We start from the raw sequence: 22,665 nt of genomic DNA on the forward strand, positions 1-22,665 counted from the left end.
GCTCTGATATAGCAGAAACCACTAAATTATGAAATTGCTAAATTGGGAATTGTATTTCAACCCAGAACAAGAAATGTGCTTGAACGGACACTAAATAACTCGCCCAGCTACAGCACTAAGGACAGATTTAGCGGGATATAAATTTGAGGCCTAGTATTTAGGCGCTGGGTGACAGGTATGGGTTTAGTGCCAGAATTAGACTTGGAAATACACAGTAGCGGGTGTGTGTGAAGTTATTCTGAATGACCCAATGTGCACCTTGAATATTATATACCCTTTTAGGGATAGATTTCAAATAGCTCTGATATAGCAGAAACCACTAAATTATGAAATTGCTAAATTGGGAATTGTATTTCAACCCAGAACAAGAAATGTGCTTGAACGGACACTAAATAACTCGCCCAGCTACAGCACTAGGGACAGATTTAGCTGGATATAAATTTGAGGCCTAGTATTTAGGCGCTGGGTGACAGGTATGGGTTTAGTGCCAGAATTAGACTTGGAAATACACAGTAGCGGGTGTGTGTGAAGTTATTCTGAATGACCCAATGTGCACCTTGAATATTATATACCCTTTTAGGGATAGATTTCAAATAGCTCTGATATAGCAGAAACCACTAAATTATGAAATTGCTAAATTGGGAATTGTATTTCAACCCAGAACAAGAAATGTGCTTGAACGGACACTAAATAACTCGCCCAGCTACAGCACTAAGGACAGATTTAGCGGGATATAAATTTGAGGCCTAGTATTTAGGCGCTGGGTGACCGGTATGGATTTAGTGACAGAATTAGACTGGGATATGGCCAAAAAATAAACAGACTATTGCTGGTTAAATGCACTTGGTGTGACAGCTTCACCCTGATGTAGGCTTTAGCCAAAAAACAACCACACCATTGACGGTTAAATGCACTTGGTGACAGGCGCAGCTTGCCCCTGATTTAGTATATGGCCAAAAAATGAACAGACTATTGCTGGTTAAATGCACTTGGTGTGACAGCTTCACCCTGATGTAGGCTTTAGCCAAAAAACAACCACACCATTGAGGGTTAAATGCACTTGGTGACAGGCGCAGCTTGCCCCTGATTTTGTATATGGCCAAAAAATGAACAGACTATTGCTGGTTAAATGCACTTGGTGTGACAGCTTCACCCTGATGTAGGCTTTAGCCAAAAAACAACCACACCATTGAGGGTTAAATGCACTTGGTCGCAGCTTGTGCTGGCGCACCACAAGACACAAAATGGCCGCCGATCACCCCAGAAAAATGTGACTGACAAACGGTCTGGGCAGCCTAAAAACAGTGAGCAATTGAGGATCAGCAGCTCAATGATCCACAGCTGCAGATCGATCAGTTAATCAAGTCCTTTGGAGGAGTTAATCTGCCTAATCTCGCCCTACTGTCGCAGCCGCAACCTCTCCCTACGCTAATCAGAGCAGAGTGACGGGCGGCGCTATGTGACTCCAGCTTAAATAGAGGCTGGGTCACATGGTGCTCTGGCCAATCACAGCCATGCCAATAGTAGGCATGGCTGTGATGGCCTCTTGGGGCAAGTAGTATGACGCTTGTTGATTGGCTGCTTTGCAGCCTTTCAAAAAGCGCCAAGAAAGCGTCACAAAAGCGCGAAGAAAGCGACGAACACCGAACCCGGACTTTTACGAAAATGTCCGGGTTCGGGTCCGTGTCACGGACACCCCAAAATTCGGTACGAACCCGAACTATACAGTTCGAGTTCGCTCATCCCTAATCAGAAGTCAAATATATCTATCTTACAACGTCAGGGTGGGTGCATACTTAAGTGTCCCGACGCGTTTCTTCGGTTAGAGCCCCAGGATTCTTCAGGGGACATGGGGCTACGTGTTCATATTAATCAAACCATGACTAAGCTCGTTTATGGCTGCGGTCAAGGGTGGCTGTAGGCACACTTAAGTATGCACCCACCCTGACCTCCTTGACGTCTAGGTGGTGTTAATACCCCCCCCCCCTTTTTTTTTTCTGTGTTCAAATTTTTTTGTAGTATTTCAGTGTGAACTCTGCCTTTACCTGTCATAAATTGAATAGGGCCTCGCCAGGGTTTCCTACTTAGGATCAGAGTTCCTGTCTGGGCCACCCCTTGCGGGGTATTTTTGGACCCCGTCCTTTGGATACCTTGTAGGGAGTCACAGGACAAGCAGGGAGGTACTAGGGCTAGTGGGCATTAACATTATTCCCGCCGCCCATCTGACCCCCTTACCTAATTTATTCCCCTAGTGACATTTTTGTGTTCTGTGTTTACATTTGCCCACAGGGCATGTCTTATTCGTTGTTTGTCTAGTAGGGGCTATTTTATCTCCTGTTTATTAAAAGCGAAGTTTTATTCAGTCTACTGCCCCTTGAGTTCTATTTTTTCACTGAGGAATAAGCCCAATGCAGAAGGGTGGTAGAGGAAGAAGAAAAGGAAAAAAGGAAAAAAGTGGAGATTGAGAAAGATTTTCGTTTTTCCTTTTTAACTCAATTTAATAATCAAGCTGGTCTGAAAAGCGATTAGGAAGAACTGGTCCACTTTGAAAAATGATCCTGTGCTGGGGAAGGATATTCCACAGAAACCCGTAGTGATTTTTAAAAAGGCTCCCTGTTTATGCACCAAATTAGTGCATTATTCCAATCACGAAGAGAAAATGACAAAAGGGAATAAGTTTAGCTGGTGTGGGTTTTGTTTGCCATGTAGAAATCGAAAAAGGGAAGACAAAAAAATGAACATTCAATCTGTTCATTCAAATAAAAAAAAACATAGATATAAAGATCAAAGGGCAGATTACCTGTGAGAGTGTAGGAGTTGTTTACATGTTGGAGTGCCCGTGTGGCCTCCAATATGTGGGACGTACCCTAAGGAAGCTTAAAGAAAGGATTCAGGAACACGTGAGGAACATTAGAAAGAGGGCTGGAAACCTATAGTGTTTTAATACACTTTAAAATGGTGCACCTAAAAAATCCTAGTGGCATAATTTTGTGAGGTTGGAACAGGTTAAACCATACTGGCACGGAGGGGATGGAGTAAAACAGATAAATAAACGGGAGGTTGATGTCAAGGAACCATGAACCAGACGTACAACAAGAGATAAGTGGAAATAAGAAGGCTTTATTGAAAATCAGCTGTAAGGCAAAAGTCCAAACGGATGGCTAAACCGAAGCAGGGTCTTGCGAAGCCAGAGGTCAGGAACCAGAAGGGTAGTCAGACGAAGCCTGGATCAGGAACCAGCAGGGTAGTCAGACGAAGCCTGGATCAGGAACCAGCAGGGTAGTCAGACGAAGCCAGGATCAGGAACCAGAAGGGTAGTCAGACGAAGCCAGGATCAGGAACCAGAAGCAGCAGCAGTCTTAGAAGCATGTGAACACAGGAGGACCAAGCAAGGAACTGAAGCCACAGACCTCCTATATATATGAGCTAGGCATCCAGCTCCTCCCAGTGGGAAGGAGAAGCCGCAGGGTGGGAGGCTACAAGAAACCCAGAAACCAAGATGGCCGCCAGCACATGTCAAACGAAGGAGAACATCAAGAAGGTAAGACCATGACAGTACCTCCCCCTCAAGGGCCCCTCCTCCGCGGAGTACAGAACGGTTTCTGAGGGAAGCGTGCGTGGAAGGCTCGGAGCAAGGCAGGAGCATGGACATCTGCGGAGGGAACCCAGGAACGCTCCTCTGGACCATAACCACGCCAATGGACCAAAAACTGCACCCGACCGCGGACCAGGCGTGAGTCCAGGATATTGCTCACCTCATACTCCTCACGATTGCCCACTTGGACCGGACGAGGCCGAGGAACCGAGGAAGTGAAACGATTACACACCAGTGGCTTCAACAGGGAGACATGAAACACGTTGGAGATCCGCATGCCAGGAGGAAGCGCAAGGGCATAGGCTACCGGGTTTACCCTGCGAAGCACTCGGAAGGGACCAACAAAGCGAGGCGCCAGCTTGGGAGTGGGCACTCGAAGGTTGAGGTTGCGGGTGGACAACCATACGCGGTCTCCGACCTGGTAGGAAGGAGCGGGCGCTCGTCTGCGATCTGCCTGGAGTCTCTGGCGCTGCGCAGAGACCTCAAGGGACCTCTGGATCTGTACCCACGAAGCACGTAGGACGGAAAGGTGATCCTCCACAGCCGGAATATCCTGGGGAGAGAATACCTCCGGTAACACGGCAGGTTGGAACCCATAATTGGCCATGAAGGGAGACGTCCCAGAGGAAGAGTTCACCGCCGTGTTCCTGGCAAACTCAGCCCAAGGCAGGAGGTCAACCCAATTGTCTTGGTGATCGGAGACATAGCAACGAAGGAATTGCTCCAAGGCCTGATTGGATCGTTCTGCGGCCCCATTGGACTGAGGGTGGTAGGCCGAGGAGAAAGAGAGATGAATCCCCAACTGGGAGCAAAAGGAGCGCCAGAACCGGGACACAAACTGACTCCCCCGATCCGACACAATCTCCTTGGGCAAACCGTGCAACCGGAAGACCTCCCTGGCAAAAATCGTGGCCAACTCTTGTGCAGAGGGTAACTTCTTGAGAGGAACACAGTGGCACATTTTGGAAAACCGATCCACAATCATGAGAATGACCGTATGGCCTCGGGATGCAGGGAGGTCCACAATAAAATCCATCCCCAGGTGTGACCATGGACGCTCCCCGGTGGCTATGGGTTGCAAAAGGCCCAACGGACGGTGCCGAGGGGACTTACTCTGGGCACAAACGGAGCATGCCGCTACATATGCGGCGATGTTGGAACGTAGAGAAGGCCACCAGAACAGACGTGAAACAGCCCAGGACAGCTGATTCTTTCCAGGATGCCCCGCGGCCTTGGAGTTATGGTAGGTTCGCAACAACCGAGTGCGCAACTCCTCAGGCACAAAACATCTGCCGTTGGGTCTCCCAGAGGGAGCACCAGATTGAGCCGCCAAAATCTGCTCACCCAGGGGAGAGGTCAGGCTGGTGCGAATGGCGGCCAGGATCTGATTCGGAGGTATGACCGAAGTCGGAATCGACTCCTCCCCGGACAGCTCGGAGTACTGCCGTGATAAGGCATCCGCTCTGATGTTCTTGGAACCGGGTAGGTAGGAGACCACGTAATTAAAACGTGACAAGAACAGAGCCCATCTGGCCTGACGTGGTGTCAATCTCTTGGCCTCAGAGAGGTAGGTCAGATTCTTGTGGTCCGTCAGGATGAGAACCGGAACCACCGAGCCCTCGAGCAAGTGCCTCCATTCTTTAAGGGCCTGCACGATGGCCAATAACTCCCTGTCACCAATCTGATAGTTGCACTCCGCGGAAGACAGTTTCCGGGAGTAAAACCCACAAGGAAGCAGAGGACCCTCTGGTGTTCTACGCTGAGACAGAAGGGCGCCTACTCCCGTCTCAGACGCGTCCACCTCGAGGACAAAAGGCAACCCAGGGTTGGGATGCGACAGAATCGGAGCCAACACAAAGGCGGACTTTAGAGCCTCAAAAGCTCGGATGACCTCGAGTGGCCAGACCTGGGGATTACTGCCCTTCCTGGTCAGATCCGTGAGAGGCTTGGCTAGCATGGAAAAGTCCCTGATGAACTTCCGATAATAATTGGCGAAGCCCAAAAAGCGCTGCAGGGCACGAAGACCACTGGGCTGGGGCCACTGTAAGACAGCCGAAACCTTCTCAGGATCCATGGAGAACCCCTCAGCGGAAATGATGTAACCTAAGAAGGTTACCTGGGATCGGTGAAATTCGCATTTCTCAAGCTTACCGAACAGCTTGTTCTCTCGTAACCGTTGCAACACTCGTCTGACATCCAGAATGTGGGCCTCCATGGATTCAGAATATACCAAGATGTCATCCAAATAGACCACCACACACTGCTGCAACAGGTCACGGAAAACATCGTTGATGAATTCCTGGAAGACTGCGGGCGCATTGCACAACCCAAAGGGCATAACCAAGGATTCATAATGACCGGTCCTGGTGTTAAACGCGGTCTTCCACTCATCGCCCGCCTTGATCCTTACCAGGTTATATGCCGCCCTCAGGTCGAGTTTGGTAAAGACCGCGGCCCCTTTGAGGCGATCGAACAGCTCGGAAATCAAGGGTATCGGGTAAGCGTTCTTGATCGTGATGCGATTGAGACCCTTGTAATCGATGCAAGGCCTCAACTCACCGCCCTTCTTTTTCACAAAGAAAAATCCAGCCCCTGCCGGGGACGAGGATTTGCGAATGTGTCCGCGTGAAAGCGCCTCCCTCACGTACTCCTCCATGGCCTCATTCTCCGCTACCGACAGTGGATAGACTTTGCCACGAGGAGGAACGGCACCAGATTGTAACTCTATGGCACAATCGTATGGGCGGTGCGGAGGTAGGGCAACCGCACGCACCTTATCGAATACATCCCGGTACTCCTCGTATTCAGGAGGCAACAGAGAGTTCGAGGAAGTACACAGCAACTTGACAGACCCATGGATGCAACTAGCCCCACACTGCGGTGACCACGAGAGGATCTCGGCCGATCTCCAATCGAAAGTCGGATTATGCTTCTGGAGCCAGGGGTACCCCAAGACCACCGAGTAGTGTGGAGATGAAATAACCTGGAGACAGACCGACTCTCTGTGAACGGCACCAATGGCCATCCCCACTGGAAGGGTCTCATGAGTCACGTGTGGCGGCAGAAGGGGTCTGCCGTCTATCGCCTCAAGGGCCAGTGGGGAACCTCGAGGCTGCAGAGGAATGGAATTGGCGGCAGCGAACACACTATCAATGAACAAACCACCAGCACCAGAGTCCACCAACGCCTGGGTCGTCACCGAGCCCCCGACCCAGGAGAGGACAACAGTAATCAGTGGTTTGTCAACACGGGAAACCGGGGACGAGGAGACTCCACCCAAGATCTGCCCCTGACAGGATCTCAGGTGCGAGCGTTTCCCGGACGGTTCGGGCATGCCAACCGAAAATGCCCACCGAGACCACAGTACATGCATCGGCCCTCGCATCTCCGGAGTGCCCTCTTCCCCTCGGACAGACGAGCAAACCCCAGCTGCATGGGTTCACCCCCAGACAAGTCATCCCCAGGAGGCGTGGGAGGAAAGGGAGGCACGGGTGGGACAGCCAACGTAGGCGCCAATCTGTTAGAAGGCCTCCGCAGGCTCTCCTTAAAGGAAGGTCTCTCCCTGAGTCTGGTGTCAATCAAGATCAGGAAAGAAATAAGAGACTCGAGCTCCACTGGTAGGTCCTTAGCTGCAACCTCATCCTTCAAGGCATCCGAGAGACCATGAGAGAAAGCAGCGACCAGAGCCTCATTATTCCAGCCCACCTCTGCTGCCAGGGTACGAAACTCAATGGCGTATTCAGCTACGGATCGTGAACCCTGTCTGATGGACATAAGGAGCTTCGCAGCAGAGGCAGCACGAGCCGGCACATCGAATACCTTCCGAAGAGAAGCAACAAAACCGGAAAACTCGGCAACCACCAGATTGTTGTTCTCCCATAAAGGGCTGGCCCAGGCCAAGGCCTTGTCCGAGAGCAGCGAGATCAAGAAGCCCACCTTTGATCTCTCAGTAGGAAAGGCATGTGGCAGCAACTCGAAATAAATGCTCACCTGGTTAAGGAAACCTCGGCACTGAGTTGGCTCTCCCCCAAAGCGCTGTGGAAGGGGGGCAGAACCGGTCATACCCCGAAACACCGCAGGCGCAGCAACAGGTGTCGGGGTAGACTCTGGCGACACAACCGGAGCGGCAGTAGGAGCGGGCCCAGGAGCGACAACCGACCCATCGGCAACGGAAGCTAAATGAGCCATGCGTTCAAGCAGGGTTTGCAACGCCACAGCGAACCGACCCAACAGGTGATCCTGCTGATCAAGTCTGGCAACCAGCGTAGGTAGCGAGGATGGCCCTGTACCGTCAGAATTCATGGCTTGGTCCTAATGTCAAGGAACCATGAACCAGACGTACAACAAGAGATAAGTGGAAATAAGAAGGCTTTATTGAAAATAAAGCTGTAAGGCAAAAGTCCAAACGGATGGCTAAACCGAAGCAGGGTCTTGCGAAGCCAGAGGTCAGGAACCAGAAGGGTAGTCAGACGAAGCCTGGATCAGGAACCAGCAGGGTAGTCAGACGAAGCCTGGATCAGGAACCAGCAGGGTAGTCAGACGAAGCCAGGATCAGGAACCAGAAGGGTAGTCAGACGAAGCCAGGATCAGGAACCAGAAGCAGCAGCAGTCTTAGAAGCATGTGAACACAGGAGGACCAAGCAAGGAACTGAAGCCACAGACCTCCTATATATATGAGCTAGGCATCCAGCTCCTCCCAGTGGGAAGGAGAAGCCGCAGGGTGGGAGGCTACAAGAAACCCAGAAACCAAGATGGCCGCCAGCACATGTCAAACGAAGGAGAACATCAAGAAGGTAAGACCATGACAGTTGAATGGATATATAGAATGTGAACGCTACAGCCAAAAGGTCTGAATGCCGAATTTGACTTAAAACCTTGCCTTACATGAATAATGTAGTCATTTGGCTGCCGATTTAGGACCTGAATAATCCAGAACCTGAATAGTGTAGTGATTTCCATGCCGATCTAGGACCTTTGAGAGTGTAGAATTGGATTGGCTGAATAATATCATGTGATGTGGGGGAGTTGCCGCTTTTATGAATGGAGAAGGGCGGTCCAAGGATTAGGTCAGCCGTGATTGGCTGGGAGGTAGATTAGAGAAAGAAGGTGGATAGGAGAAATGTAGTCATGTGTTAAGTGACGGAGAGGGAGTGGAATGAATGAAAGTAAGTGTGGTCTGAGATTGCTATAGAAGTTTACCTATCGATGTAAGGTAGATCAATGTGAAATGTCCCTGTTTTATGTATGGATTTACAATTTTTATGTATTTGATATGACATTGATGGATATGTATTTATATTATCAGATGTTTTGATTATTTAATATTATGATGAGTTGGATCATGTGTGAGTGGGTAGGCAGGTGTGAACCAACCTGGCCCTTTATAAGACCGCCCTGGAAGGGGCGGGATGAATAGCCCTGATGAAGCTCAACTGAGCGAAACCCGGGTCGGGTGATTGATCCATTGTACACTGCTTATTTAAACCTATGCATTGTGAGTATAATAAAACAATTTTTTACTCCAATTTGCATGACGGTACTTCACTATTGGCTGCAATTTTTGGTGTTCCATAGAAGCTTGGAAAGGAGAGGAGGAAAGGCTTTGTTTGGCTTGTTGCTTTCCCATGTCCGTGATTATTTGATTGGCTTCGATTGTGGATTTCCTGTGACCTCTGAGGCAGCGAGGTCCAACATAAAAGAAACACAATCATTAATCTGCCTGTTAATTTTGTGTGTGAAATAAACCAATTTTTTGGGGTGACATACAACTCCTTTGCATCTTTGCATCTGTAACAAGGAAATACAATAGTTGATCTGTCTGTTAACTCTGTGTGTGACCTATAGCCATATTTTGGGGTGCAATACACATCCTTTGCACCTATGAGAAAGAAATACACTAATTAATCTGTCTGTTATTTCTGTGTATGACATAAAACCATTTTTTTTGGAGAGGGAAATACACCTCCTTGGCATCCGTGACACAGAAATACAATATTTGATCTGTCTATTATTTCTGTTGGTGACATAAACCCATTTTTTGGGGTGAGAAACACCATCTGTGACACAGAAATACAACTGTTCGTCTGTCTGTCAATTTTGTGTGTGACCTCAAAAAATGAGGAGAGCATCAAATATAGGACATGGCTGTGGTGCTGCTGGTGTTGGTGGAGCTCCAACTGCAGGGAGAGGATGTAGTCGATCTGTGCCAGCTACGCACACAAATGAAACACCTTCCTCTGGTGCACGCAGACAGCAGGATGTCCTGTGTCATTTTGTAGGCCCGAATACCGCTCTACGAATGGTGAGGCCAGAACAAGTAGTGGCATTAGTAGATTGGATGGTTGACAGTGCCTCCGGTTCCTTCCCATTGTCTTCCACCCAATCCCCTGGTAAAAGAGCAGAATTGGCACCTGCTGCCTATGGGCATCGGTCTTCCTCCTCACCTCCTTCCAAAGCACCCAAGAAGTCTGACCCCCAAGTCATACAACAGTCACTTATGCTTTTTGATGACTCTGCTGGCAAGATTTCTGTAGGCCATCCACCTAGCCCTGCCACAGAAGTGGAAGAGATTGAGTGCATTGATGCCCAAGCACTTATGTTTGAGGATGAGGACGTGGGAGGACCGCCGCAGCATGATATTGATGATGAAACACAGGTGTCAACTGCTGTGGTTTTATGCAGTGTACAGACTGGCAAGAAGGGAAGGAGGGAAGAGTGGGTGGAAGATGATGTGGAGGATGAGGAGGTCCTAGACCCCACATGGAATCAAGGTCATCCCAGTGAGGTGTGCAATTCGGGGGAAGAGGTGGCGGTCACACAGCACCAGCAGCAGAGCAAAAGAGGGAGCAGTTTTCAAAAGCACAGCGGCCAGCCCCTAGCTAGTGCGCCTGCTACTACCCACTGCGCCGAGGGACTGAGCAAGCCAAAGCCAGCTCAAAGGAGTTCCCTGGTGTGGTAGTTCTTCAGGCAATGTGCTGATGACAAGACATAGGTAGTTTGCATGCTGTGCAATCAGAGCCTGAAGCGAGGCATAAATGTTCTAAACCTGAGCAGCACCTTACATGACCAGGCATCTAAATGCAAAGCATGAGCTGTAGTGGAGAAGACACCTGAAAAACCAAGAAAGATCTGGGGCTCCTCCTGCTGCCTCTTCTGCTGAAGTCCCGACCTTGGCTCCCTGCAAAGAGCGGATGTGACAGCAACACCACCACTACCAGCAGTGTAACTGAGCACCCCCTTACCCCCTGCGCACCTGGCCCCGAATGCCAGCATTTTAAAATTCCTGGCCTTTGAAATGCTGGCATTCAGTCTGGGAGAGAAGGACACTTTTAGAAAACCTCATGGCGGTGGCTGTCCCACATTACATGGTTCTCAGTCGCCACTATTTTTACTGCCCTGCGTGAACAAGTGGCCAAAAAAAATCAGGTGTGTGCTGCACAATGCCATCAGTGGCGAGGTACACATAACCACCTATCTGTGGACCGGTAAGAATGGGAAGGGAAGCTATATCTCCCAAACTGCCCGCTAGGTAAATGTATTTGCGGCTAGGCCTGATGCCGAAAGCGTTTTGTTACATGTCCTACTGCCACTGAGGATTGCTGAACGTTCCTCGTAGCCTTCTGTTGCCTCTTACCCCACTTCCTTAGCGTAACACCTGTGCCACCAACTTCAGCATAGCCAGGGGGAAACGACAGCAGGCTGTTCTTAAACTCATCTATTTAGGGGAAAAAACCCACACCACGCAGGAGTTATGGTCGGTAGAGTTGAGCGAACACCTGGATGTTCGGGTTCGAGAAGTTCGGCCGAACATCCCGGAAATGTTCGGGTTCGGGATCCGAACCCGATCCGAACTTCGTCCCGAACCCGAACCCCATTGAAGTCAATGGGGACCCGAACTTTTCGGCACTAAAAAGGCTGTAAAACAGCCCAGGAAAGAGCTAGAGGGCTGCAAAAGGCAGCAACATGTAGGTAAATCCCCTGCAAACAAATGTGGATAGGGAAATGAATTAAAATAAAAATTAAATAAATAAAAATTAACCAAAATCAATTGGAGAGAGGTTCCATAGCAGAGAATCTGGCTTCCCGTCACCCACCACTGGAACAGTCCATTCTCAGATATTTAGGCCCCGGCACCCAGGCAGAGGAGAGAGGTCCCGTAACAGAGAATCTGTCTTCATGTCAGCAGAGAATTAGTCTGCATGTCATAGCAGAGAATGAGGCTTCACGTCAGCCACCACTGCAACAGTCCATTGGCATATATTTAGGCCCAGCACACACACAGGCAGAGGAGAGAGGTCCCGTAACAGAGAATCTGTCTTCATGTCAGCAGAGAATCAGTCTGCATGTCATAGCAGAGAATGAGGCTTCACGTCAGCCACCACTGCAACAGTCCATTGGCATATATTTAGGCCCATCACCCAGGCAGAGGAGGGAGGTCCCGTAACAGAGAATCTGTCTTCATGTCAGCAGAGAATTAGTCTGCATGTCATAGCAGAGAATGAGGCTTCACGTCAGCCACCACTGCAACAGTCCATTGGCATATATTTAGGCCCAGCACCCAGGCAGAGGAGGGAGGTCCCGTAACAGAGAATCTGTCTTCATGTCAGCAGAGAATTAGTCTGCATGTCATAGCAGAGAATGAGGCTTCACGTCAGCCACCACTGCAACAGTCCATTGGCATATATTTAGGCCCAGCACACACACAGGCAGAGGAGAGAGGTCCCGTAACAGAGAATCTGGCTTCATGTCAGCAGAGAATCAGTCTGCATGTCATAGCAGAGAATGAGGCTTCACGTCAGCCACCACTGCAACAGTCCATTGGCATATATTTAGGCCCAGCACACACACAGGCAGAGGAGAGAGGTCCCGTAACAGAGGATCTGGCTTCATGTCAGCAGAGAATCAGTCTGCATGTCATAGCAGAGAATCAGGCTTCACGTCAGCCACCACTGCAACAGTCCATTGTCATAAATTTAGGCCCAGCACCCAGGCAGAGGAGAGAGGTCCCGTAACAGACAATCTGGCTTCATGTCAGCAGAGAATTAGTCTGCATGTCATAGCAGAGAATGAGGCTTCACGTCACCCACCACTGCAACAGTCCATTGGCATATATTTAGGCCTAGCACACAGGCAGAGCAGAGAGGTCCCGTAACAGACGATCTGGCTTTATGTCAGCAGAGAATCAGTCTGCATGTCATAGCAGAGAATGAGGCTTCACGTCAGCCACCACTGCAACAGTCCATTGGCATATATTTAGGCCTAGCACACAGGCAGAGGAGAGAGGTCCCGTAACAGACAATCTGGCTTCATGTCAGCAGAGAATCAGTCTGCATGTCATAGCAGAGAATCAGGCTTCACGTCACCCACCACTGCAACAGTCCATTGGCATATATTTAGGCCTAGCACACAGGCAGAGCAGAGAGGTCCCGTAACAGACAATCTGGCTTCATGACAGCAGAGAATCAGTCTGCATGTCATAGCAGAGAATGAGGCTTCACGTCACCCACCACTGCAACAGTCCATTGGCATATATTTAGGCCTAGCACACAGGCAGAGCAGAGAGGTCCCGTAACAGACGATCTGGCTTCATGTCAGCAGAGAATCAGTCTGCATGTCATAGCAGAGAATCAGGCTTCACGTCAGCCACCACTGCAACAGTCCATTGTCATAAATTTAGGCCCAGCACCCAGGCAGAGGAGAGAGGTCCCGTAACAGACAATCTGGCTTCATGTCAGCAGAGAATTAGTCTGCATGTCATAGCAGAGAATCAGGCTTCATGTCAGCCACCACTGCAACAGTCCATTGGCATATATTTAGGCCTAGCACACAGGCAGAGGAGAGGTTCATTCAACTTTGGGTAGCCTCGCAATATAATGGTAAAATGAAAATAAAAATAGGATTGAATGAGGAAGTGCCCTGGAGTCCAATAATATATGGTTATGGGGAGGTAGTAAATGTCTAATCTGGACAAGGGACGGACAGGTCCTGTGGGATCCATGCCTGGTTCATTTTTATGAACGTCAGCTTGTCCACATTGGCTGTAGACAGGCGGCTGCGTTTGTCTGTAATGACGCCCCCTGCCGTGCTGAATACACGTTCAGACAAAACGCTGGCTGCCGGGCAGGCCAGCACCTCCAAGGCATAAAAGGCTAGCTCTGGCCACGTGGACAATTTAGAGACCCAGAAGTTGAATGGGGCCGAACCATCAGTCAGTACGTGGAGGGGTGTGCACACGTACTGTTCCACCATGTTAGTGAAATGTTGCCTCCTGCTAACACGTTGCGTATCAGGTGGTGGTGCAGTTAGCTGTGGCGTGTTGACAAAAGTTTTCCACATCTCTGCCATGCTAACCCTGCCCTCAGAGGAGCTGGCCGTGACACAGCTGCCTTGGCGACCTCTTGCTCCTCCTCTGCCTTGGCCTTGGGCTTCCACTTGTTCCCCTGTGACATTTGGGAATGCTCTCAGTAGCGCGTCTACCAACGTGCGCTTGTACTCGCACATCTTCCTATCACGCTCCAGTGCAGGAAGTAAGGTGGGCACATTGTCTTTGTAGCGTGGATCCAGCAGGGTGGCAACCCAGTAGTCCGCACAGGTTAAAATGTGGGCAACTCTGCTGTCGTTGCGCAGGCACTGCAGCATGTAGTCGCTCATGTGTGCCAGGCTGCCCAGGGGTAAGGACAAGCTGTCCTCTGTGGGAGGCGTATCGTCATCGTCCTGCCTTTCCCCCCAGCCACGCACCAGTGATGGACCCGAGCTGCGTTGGGTGCCACCCCGCTGTGACCATGCTTCATCCTCATCCTCCTCCACCTCCTCCTCATCCTCGTCCTCCTCGTCCTCCAGTAGTGGGCCCTGGCTGGCCACATTTGTACCTGGCCTCTGCTGTTGCCAAAAACCTCCCTCTGAGTCACTTCGAAGAGACTGGCCTGAAAGTGCTAAAAATGACCCCTCTTCCTCCTCCTCCTCCTCCTCCTCCTGGGCCACCTCCTCTTCCATCATCGCCCTAAGTGTTTTCTCAAGGAGACATAGAAGTGGTATTGTAACGCTGATAACGGTGTCATCGCCACTGGCCATGTTGGTGGAGTACTCGAAACAGCGCAACAGGGCACACAGGTCTCGCATGGAGGCCCAGTCATTGGTGGTGAAGTGGTGCTGTTCTGTAGTGCGACTGACCCGTGCGTGCTGCAGCTGAAACTCCACTATGGCCTGCTGCTGCTCGCACAGTCTGTCCAGCATGTGCAAGGTGGAGTTCCACCTGGTGGGCACGTCGCATATGAGGCGGTGAGCGGGAAGGCCGAAGTTACGCTGTAGCGCAGACAGGCGAGCAGCAGCAGGATGTGAACGCCGGAAGCGCGAACAGACGGCCCGCACTTTATGCAGCAGCTCTGACATGTCGGGGTAGTTGTGAATGAACTTCTGCACCACCAAATTCAGCACATGCGCCAAGCAAGGGATGTGCGTCAAATTGGCTAGTCCCAGAGCTGCAACGAGATTTCGCCCATTATCACACACCACCAGGCCGGGCTTGAGGCTCACCGGCAGCAACCACTCGTCGGTCTGTTGTTCAATACCCCGCCACAACTCCTGTGCGGTGTGGGGCCTGTCCCCCAAACATATGAGTTTCAGAATGGCCTGCTGACGTTTACCCCGGGCTGTGCTGAAGTTGGTGGTGAAGGTGTGTGGCTGACTGGATGAGCAGGTGGAAGAAGAGGAGGAGGAAGCCGAGAAGGAGGAGGTGGCAACAGGAGGCAAAGAATGTTGCCCTGCGATCCTTGGCGGCGGAAGGACGTGCGCCAAACAGCTCTCCGCCTGGGGCCCAGCTGCCACTACATTTACCCAGTGTGCAGTTAGGGAGATATAGCGTCCCTGGCCGTGCTTACTGGTCCACGTATCTGTGGTTAGGTGGACCTTGCTACAGATGGCGTTGCGCAGTGCACACTTGATTTTATCGGATACTTGGTTGTGCAGGGAAGGCACGGCTCTCTTGGAGAAGTAGTGCCGGCTGAGAACAACATACTGTGGGACAGCAAGCGACATGAGCTGTTTGAAGCTGTCTGTGTCCACCAGCCTAAATGACAGCATTTCATAGGCCAGTAGTTTAGAAATGCTGGCATTCAGGGCCAGGGATCGAGGGTGGCTAGGTGGGAATTTACGCTTTCTATCAAATGTTTGTGAGATGGAGAGCTGAACGCTGGCGTGTGACATGGTTGAGACGCTTGGTGACGGAGGTGGTGGTGGTGGTGTTGGTGGTACATCCCCTGTTTGCTGGGCGGCAGGTGCCAACGTTCCTCCAGAGGCAGAGGAAGAGGCCGAGGCGGCAGCAGCAGAATAGGCCGAGGCGGCAGCAGCAGAAGAGGTAGCAGGGGGAGCCTGAGTGACTTCCTTGGTTTTAAGGTGTTTACTCCACTGCAGTTCATGCTTTGCATGCAGGTGCCTGGTCATGCAGGTTGTGCTCAGGTTCAGAACGTTAATGCCTCGCTTCAGGCTCTGATGGCACAGCGTGCAAACCACTCGGGTCTTGTCGTCAGCACATTGTTTGAAGAAGTGCCATGCCAGGGAACTCCTTGAAGCTGCCTTTGGGGTGCTCGGTCCCAGATGGCGGCGGTCAGTAGCAGGCGGAGTCTCTTGGCGGCGGGTGTTCTGCTTTTGCCCACTGCTCCCTCTTTTGCTACGCTGTTGGCTCGGTCTCACCACTGCCTCTTCCTCCGAACTGTGAAAGTCAGTGGCACGACCTTCATTCCATGTGGGGTCTAGGACCTCATCGTCCCCTGCATCGTCTTCCACCCAGTCTTGATCCCTGACCTCCTGTTCAGTCTGCACACTGCAGAAAGACGCAGCAGTTGGCACCTGTGTTTCGTCATCATCAGAGACATGCTGAGGTGGTATTCCCATGTCCTCATCATCAGGAAACATAAGTGGTTGTGCGTCAGTGCATTCTATGTCTTTCACCGCTGGGGAAGGGCTAGGTGGATGCCCTTGGGAAACCCTGCCAGCGGAGTCTTCAAACAGCATAAGAGACTGCTGCATAACTTGAGGCTGAGACAGTTTCCCTGGTATGCATGGGGGTGATGTGACAGACTGATGGGGTTGGTTTTCAGGCGCCATCTGTGCGCTTTCTGCAGAAGACTGGGTGGGAGATAATGTGAACGTGCTGGATCCACTGTCGGCCACCCAATTGACTAATGCCTGTACCTGCTCAGGCCTTACCATCCTTAGAACGGCATTGGGCCCCACCATATATCGCTGTAAATTCTGGCGGCTACTGGGACCTGAGGTAGTTGGTACACTAGGACGTGTGGATGTGGCAGAACGGCCACGTCCTCTCCCAGCACCAGAGGGTCCACTAACACCACCACGACCATGTCCACGTCCACGTCCCTTACTAGATGTTTTTCTCATTGTTATGGTTCACCACAACAACAAATATATTATTTGGCCCAATGTATTGTATTCAAATTCAGCGGGATATAAATTTGAGGCCTAGTATTTAGGCGCTGGGTGACCGGTATGGATTTAGTGACAGAATTAGACTTGGAAATGCACAGAAGCGTGTGTGTGTGAAGTTATTCTGAATGACCCAATGTGCACCTTGAATATTATATACCCTTTTAGGGATAGATTTCAAATAGCTCTGATATAGCAGAAACCACTAAATTATGAAATTGCTAAATTGGGAATTGTATTTCAACCCAGAACAAGAAATGTGCTTGAACGGACACTAAATAACTCGCCCAGCTACAGCACTAACGACAGATTTAGCTGGATATGAATTTGAGGCCTAGTATTTAGGCGCTGGGTGACAGGTATGGGTTTAGTGACAGAATTAGACTTGGAAATGCACAGTAGCGGGTGTGTGAAGTTATTCTGAATGACCCTATGTGCACCTTGAATATTATATACCCTTTTAGGGATAGATTTCAAATAGCTCTGATACAGCAGAAACCACTAAATTTTTAAATTGCTAAATTGGGAATTGTATTTCAACCCAGAACAAAAAATGTGCTTTGACGGACACTAAATAACTTTCCCAGCCACAACAGGACAGCGGTAACGAGAGATTTAGCGGGATATAAATTTGAGGCCTAGTATTTAGGCGCTGGGTGACCGGTATGGATTTAGTGACAGAATTAGACTGGGATATGGCCAAAAAATAACCACACTATTGCTGGTTAAATGCACTTGGTGATGGGCGCAGCTTGCCCCTGATGTAGTATATGGCCAAAAAATGAACAGACTATTGCTGGTTAAATGCACTTGGTGTCACAGCTTGACCAACCACACTACTGAGGGTTAAATGCACTTGGTGACGGGCGCAGCTTGCCCCTGATGTAGTATATGGCCAAAAAATGAACCGACTATTGCTGGTTAAATGCACTTGGTGACGGGCGCAGCTTGCCCCTGATTTAGTATATGGCCAAAAAATGAACAGACTATTGCTGGTTAAATGCACTTGGTGTGATAGCTTGACCAACCACACTACTGAGGGTTAAATGCACTTGGTGACGGGCGCAGCTTGCCCCTGATGTAGTATATGGCCAAAAAATAAACAGACTATTGCTGGTTAAATGCACTTGGTGTGACAGCTTCACCCTGATGTAGGCTTTAGCCAAAAAACAAACGCACCATTGAGGGTTAAATGCACTTGGTGACAGGCGCAGCTTGCCCCTGATGTAGTATATGGCCAAAAAATAAACAGACTATTGCTGGTTAAATGCACTTGGTGTGACAGCTTCACCCTGATGTAGGCTTTAGCCAAAAAACAACCACACCATTGAGGGTTAAATGCACTTGGTCGCAGCTTGTGCTGGCGCACCACAAGACACAAAATGGCCGCCGATCACCCCAGAAAAATGTGACTGACAAACGGTCTGGGCAGCCTAAAAACAGTGAGCAATTGAGGATCAGCAGCTCAATGATCCACAGCTGCAGATCGATCAGTTAATCAAGTCCTTTGGAGGAGTTAATCTGCCTAATCTCGCCCTACTGTCGCAGCCGCAACCTCTCCCTACGCTAATCAGAGCAGAGTGACGGGCGGCGCTATGTGACTCCAGCTTAAATAGAGGCTGGGTCACATGGTGCTCTGGCCAATCACAGCCATGCCAATAGTAGGCATGGCTGTGATGGCCTCTTGGGGCAAGTAGTATGACGCTTGTTGATTGGCTGCTTTGCAGCCTTTCAAAAAGCGCCAAGAAAGCGTCACAAAAGCGCGAAGAAAGCGACGAACACCGAACCCGAACCCGGACTTTTACGAAAATGTCCGGGTTCGGGTCCGTGTCACGGACACCCCAAAATTCGGTACGAACCCGAACTATACAGTTCGAGTTCGCTCATCCCTAATGGTCGGGCATCGAAGAAAAAAAACCGATGAGTGGTTGGTGCCGCTGAACCTCAAGCCCGGCTTGGTGGTGTGCAATAATGGGTGAAGTCTCGTAGCAGCACTGGGGCTATCTAGCTTAAAGCACAGCCCTTGCCTGGTGCATGTGCTGAATTTGGTGGTGCAGAGGTTCCTGACAAATTACCCCGAGATGTTGGTGCTGCGGCAGAAAGTGAGGGCCATCTGTACGCACTTTTGGCATTCTCACCCTGCTGCTGCTCGCCTGTCTGCACTGCAGAGCAACTTCTGCCTTCCTGCTCACCACCTTGCACATGCTGGAGACCCACCTTGCACATGCTGGAGAGACTGTATGAGCAGCAGCAGGTGATAGTGGAGTTTCAGCAGCAGCACGCATGGGTGAGTTACTCTGATGCACAGCACCACTTCACCACCAACGACTGGGCCTCCATGCAGGACGTGTGTGCTGTGTTGCACCATTTCGAGTACTCCACCAACATGACCATCGCTGATTATACCGTCATCAACATTACTATCCCACTTCTATGCCTCATTGAAAAAATGCTTCAGGAGATGATAAATGAGGTGATGGCACAGAAGGAAGAGGAGGAGGAGGAACAGGAATCATTCACACGGTTATCAGGCCAGTCATCCGCACGTGGCTCGGAGGGTTGGTTCTGGCGCAAACAGTGGCCATGTACTCAACTGTCCAGCTAGGGCACAGTTTTGGAGCAAGAGGAGGAGGATGATGATGATGAGGAGGGACAGTGTTCACAGCAGGGTGGCACCCAAACCAGCTCATGGGCATCTCTGGAACATGGCTGGGGGGATACAGAGGACACAGACAGCAAAAGCTTGTCATATACAAAAAAGAAGAAAACAGCACTAAATAGCGCATGTGTACCACCTCCTGTGCTACATGCTAAATGAGGCATTAAGGTATATTTTGATCAAAAGACATAAGCCCACTCACCATGCCAAGGTTGCCTCTATGAGTGGGTCCTACTCTAAAAATGGCGCTGCACGGCGATCACCGACGCTGTGGCGCCAATCTGGCAGGCGGCGGGACCCAGTAGTCAAACAGAAAAACAGCACAGTGGCCACCGTGCAGCACCGCACCAAGTGAACAGTTGTCAAAGATCACCTTACCTGAAGCCCTCAGGAACTCCAACTGATAGCATGGTAGGTTCATTTAAACCCTCATGCAAAATACCTTGCTAATTAAAATCACCTGGCCGAATGGAAGGAGTGCTGATCCAGGGACAGATTCTCTATACATTGTAGGGGATTAGCTCTTTTCCAGGGGTTGCAAACGCACACTTCCTCACAGACACCAGGATTTAGGGGCCAAACTGTGCTTTATTGTGGCACAAGGAATAAAGCAAAAACACACAAAGCCAAAATAAGATACCTTGCCCGTCTGGGCCCTATCTAAACACATAGGTTTCCCTGACTCACCTAAAGCGTACCACAGTTCACACCTGTGATGAGATGCGGCTTTCCCAGCCCAACTTCCAGCGGCCTCCAGGCTGCTCCCACACCAGTGTCTCTTGGGGGATAGTGGTCTTTCAGCCCTCCCGGCTCAGACTACACAGAGCCACTCCAGCCTTCTGTGTGCAAGTCCCCACCCCCTCTCTCTCTCTGAGGATTCCTTTATCCCCAGATGATTACTGCACCTGGTCTTTTTTCAGACCTGGTGATTCTGGGGAAGACGCAGCAAATCCTGCCATATATCTCCCCTAACAACCATGAGGCCTGTCACTTCCTCACAACATATACAAAAAAATAGCGCATGTGTACCGCATCCTATGCTGCATGTTAAATGAGGCATTAGTGTAAATATTGATCAAAAGGCATAAGCTCACTCACAACGCCAAGGTTGCCTCTATGAGTGGCGGGACCCAGCAGTCAAACAGCACCCCTGCTGCCCGACTATGCCATACCGAGCTTGTCATTGCCACTGGGCAGCCTAGCACACATGAGTGAGTACATTCTGCAGAGCCTCCGAAATGACCACTAAGTTGCCCTCATTCTTACCAGTGCTGATCACTGGATGACCACCCTGCTGGATCCCCGCTACAAGGACAACGTGCCGTCCTTACTTTCATCACCGGAGCATGATCAGAAGATGTGTGAATACAAGCGCACGGTTGTAAACGCACTACTGATGGTGTTCCCATCTGACAGCAGGGGCTCAGTGGAAGCGCAAGGTGAAGGAGGAAGTTGCCAACGCAGCTAGGGCACCGGCACCACCTCAGAAGGGAGGGTTAGCACAGCACAACATCCAGCATGTGGGTAAGTAACTGGCTCAGTGATAGAAAACAGAGGGTGGTTAATCACGGTACACTCTCAGATTGGGTCACTGTCACTAGTGGGGTACCTCAGGGGTCAGTATTGCGTTCTATTCTCTTCAATATATTTATAAATTTTTGCAGATGACACTAAGGCTACTTTCACACTGGCGTTTGAATCCTGTTTGTGAGATCCGTTTCAGGGATCTCACAAACGGTTTAAAACGGATCAGTTCAGCCCCAATGCATTCTGATTGGCTAAGAATCCATTCAGAATGCATCAGTTTGGCTCCGTTCCGCCTCCGTTCCGCTCTGGATGCGGACACCAAACGCATCCGCCCTGACTTACAATTTAAGTCAATGGGAGTGGATCCGTTTTCACTGACACAATATGGTGCAATTGAAAACGGATCCGTCCCTCATTGCATTTCAATGTAAGTCAGGGCGGATCCGTTCTGAACGGATACAATCGTTTGCATTATAGGTGTGGATCCGTCTGTGCAGATACCAGACGGATCTGCACCTAACGCAGGTGTGAAAGTAGCCTAAACTGTGTAAAGTAATTGACACAGAAAAGGACAGTATACTGCTACCGATAGATCTGGATAGATTGGAGACTTGGGTAGAGAAGTGGTAAATGAGGTTTAACACTGACAAATGTAAGGTTATGCACATGGGAAGAAATAATGCAAGTCACCCGTACATACTAAATGGTAAAACACTGGGTAACACTGACATGGAAAAGGATCTAGGAATTTTTGTGAACAGCAAACTAAGCTGCAAAAACCAGTGTCAGGCAGCTGCTGCCAAGGTCAATAATATAATGGGTTGCATCAAGAGGGGCATAGATGCCCGTGATGAGAACATAGTCTTACCACTTTACAAATCACTAGTCAGACCACACATGGAGTAATGTGTACAGTTCTGGGCTCCTGTAAACAAGGCAGACATAGCAGGGCTGGAGAGGGATCAGAGGAGGTGAAATAAAGTAATAACTGGAATGGGGCAACTACAGTACCCTGAAAGATTGTCAACATTAGAGTTATTCACTTTAGAAAAAAGACGACTGAGGGGAGATCTAATTACTATGTATAAATATATCAGGGGTCAGTACCGAGATCTATCCCATCATCTATTTATCCCCAGGACTGTGACTGTGACGAGGGGACATCATCTGTGTCTGGAGGAAAGAAGGTTTGTACATAAACATAGAAGAGGATTCTTTGTCAAATTTATTTTTATTGAATAATGATAGTCGTTAGGTAAAGGATCCAACTCCTTACCTCACTTGCACCGCAAGTGTATTGAAAAATCACAAAGGGTACACAAGAAAAGCATACAGTTACAGGTATTACATACAAATATAGCTTGGTGTACAATGAAGCATATATCAAGTGTTGTACATCATGTATGCAGATAAACAATATGCCTGTACAATCAATCTAGGTCTT

Source organism: Bufo gargarizans, chromosome 10 (genome assembly GCF_014858855.1).
Source record: "Bufo gargarizans isolate SCDJY-AF-19 chromosome 10, ASM1485885v1, whole genome shotgun sequence".
NCBI lineage: Eukaryota > Metazoa > Chordata > Amphibia > Anura > Bufonidae > Bufo > Bufo gargarizans.